General features: G+C 31.8%; 1 protein-coding gene across 1 annotated transcript in view; it reads right to left on the bottom strand.

Moving 5' to 3' along the window:
• Window positions 1–2,395: 2,395 nt before the first annotated feature.
• Window positions 2,396–2,660, bottom strand: part of LOC108684178 (tyrosine-protein kinase transmembrane receptor Ror2) — a 5,035-nt gene continuing 4,770 nt past the window's right edge. The window contains exon 9 of the mRNA XM_018188341.1: window positions 2,396–2,575. The gene's annotated coding sequence lies outside the window, so the exon portion shown is untranslated. The remainder of the gene's footprint in view (window positions 2,576–2,660) is intronic.

The raw sequence follows: 2,660 nt of genomic DNA, 5'->3' as shown, positions 1-2,660 counted from the left end.
TATATATATATATATATATAATTCACATTAAATTATTTAAGCATTAAAGATTCAGCTTTGATCATTTAATTTCTAGTTCATATTGATTGTGTTTTCACATGTACGGTCTAAAATAAGATTCTTATTGTCAATATGATGTGTATTATCTATATCATGTAAATGATGATAGAGCTTTTTTGAACACTTCTGTACAGAGGCAGTAAATTTTCTTGGTCGCGGACACGCGCCTATTACACCGATAAGATGATTCAGGATTTTCACAGAAAAAGCGTACACATTTCAGAAAGTGTATCGGATCATTCGAAAGGCATTTGTTCATTTTTTTTCTTATACAATCGTTATAAACTAAAAAAACGATACAAAATCAATTTATGATCAAAATATCGATGGAATCTTTCATTCAAAATTAAATTAAAAAATTACAGTTTATTAAAGTTAAAGTTTAAAAAGCCCGATAACATGATTATTCAAATAATTCTATGTTCCATTGATAAAAAATTAATACTACAAAATAAAGTTAATGAAAGCTAACATTATAATAAAAAGCAACTCAATTCAAGGTCGAATTTGATCTCTTTCTATTTTCTAGATGACTGTCTTGCTTGACACTTTCGCGCACTTTAAATAGATGATCAAAATTGATCATCTATTTAATAATACATTACACTTTCTGCTTTGAAATGTAAAATTGCGATTTGAATATCAAATAGTAGTTGAAACTTCAAAAACATATAAAAGCGAAATATATAAAATTCACAAAGATTATTGAAGATTCTATCCGATAATCGAAAATATCAATATTTATCTCGTATATATTAATCGATTAATATTATACGAGTATAATAATATTTGCTCGTTTTAAAGTATTCTCTTCGTTTTTTTGTGAAAATTCTGTACCTCCACGTACGGCACTACACAGAGAATATAAATATACAATATAAAAAGGCTTGTGTGTACGTGTGGTATGTGTATATGTGTGGAAGATATCATCAATCGAGGAGCTCATCTCTAGAACTCTTGTCTTGGAGTCTTCTTCGAAGAAAAAGAAGCTACAACGAGTTTTGTGATGCGTAATCTTCGAATCCAAGATATTCTGAAAAATGAGCTCTTTGATTTTGTTCTCGGCGCGATAACACGGTATTGTGAAAAGAAGTTACGATGGCAGTCTTAGCTTCATCGCATATCGTATTTTATCATATATCGTATTTTCTCTCGTTTTTGACGATCAGTCGGATAACGGCGTTAACATTACTCGCTAAAATAAAAACGACGCGAACGAAGAGTTACTTATTACGCGCAGTTTATATACTCTTACACGCTAAATAAAAAAATACTTCAAAAAAGGAGAAAAGGAACGTTCGTTGTACACGATACTTGCAACATGTGATATGAACAATTCCTCGCTGCTTAACAATAAACGCTTCCTGGAATGTAATCGCGGCAGTGATGAGGCGGCTATTCAGTCAGTGCATTTCGCTAAAAATCACAGCAGGTCGAACAAAAACGGCGAATTATCTTTCTAACAAAGCAGTCAACAAACCGAAGGTCGCGAGTTACTAAATAAGATACAATTAAATTAGCTCTTTCTGCAGGATATTCTCTTGTATATATGACGCGATAAATTCTCACTCCTTTATATCTTTTCGCGAAGTATATTTAGACAGTAAATAATAGCTTGTTCAAACAAGATTACGCGTGACGCAAACGCTATAAGTAATTTAAAATTATGTCGCGAATCCGCAGTAAGTCTGTCGGTAGAGACTATCGCAATGCGCTTTTCTTCTTACTTAATTTACAACAATTCTGTAGTGTACATTCGCTTAACATTCCTCATAATTCTCTTCTCGTTAATTTCAGCACATTAAATATAGATATTTATGCCTTTCTCTCTCCTTTTTTTGGTACAGCAAACAATCTAACAACCTAACACATGTCTAACAATCAAAGAGCCTCTAAATATAATTTGCTAAATGCGCTTTTATAGTCACACCGCTTTTATACTATTTGTACAGACTCGACAGTGCTTTTACTAACAAAAAAGTTGCCTGAATTCGAATGCGGTAATTAGGACCGCCATATTTCTGCGTTATTTCAAAATTATAAGACAATGTTAGAAAGTAATGAGAGAAAACCATTCATAAAACAGAAATCAATAATAGTCTAATAATAAATATAATATGATTATTCGCAAACGCTTTCAAAAATCTTTCTAATAAATATTATATATTTTGATTTTTATAAATTAAAAAGGAACAATAATACTCGAAAACTGGAAAAATAGCAGTCCTAATTGGGAATAATCTGAAGGGAATAATTAAATAAAAATAAACGTGACAATCTCCTCGAGCTAATGCGATATTCGTGTTAAAAGATCCAGAAAAATAAATTTGCAGCATTGTATCCCAAGGACGTCCATTTCTGAATAGAAGAAAAAGTTATATCGTGTAATATCGCGCCCTCATTTTATACATTGGTCCTTTTTTCACTTCTCGTGACTTTCAGTATCGAGGCGGATCCAACTAAGAAGGCAGGCAATCCACATCACACTCATGATACACAATACAAAGTTATTTAGCTGAAAATCGAAGAGTAAGTAATAAGTACACACAAAGTGACACGTCTTACTCTTGATTGTCGCGCAGAGTGAAATTTGTCTGATC

Source organism: Atta colombica, unplaced genomic scaffold, assembly GCF_001594045.1.
Source record: "Atta colombica isolate Treedump-2 unplaced genomic scaffold, Acol1.0 scaffold10, whole genome shotgun sequence".
Classification (NCBI taxonomy): Eukaryota; Metazoa; Arthropoda; class Insecta; order Hymenoptera; family Formicidae; genus Atta; species Atta colombica.
The sequence above is the reverse complement of the archived record's forward strand: the minus strand, read 5'-3'. Positions and strand labels throughout refer to the sequence as shown.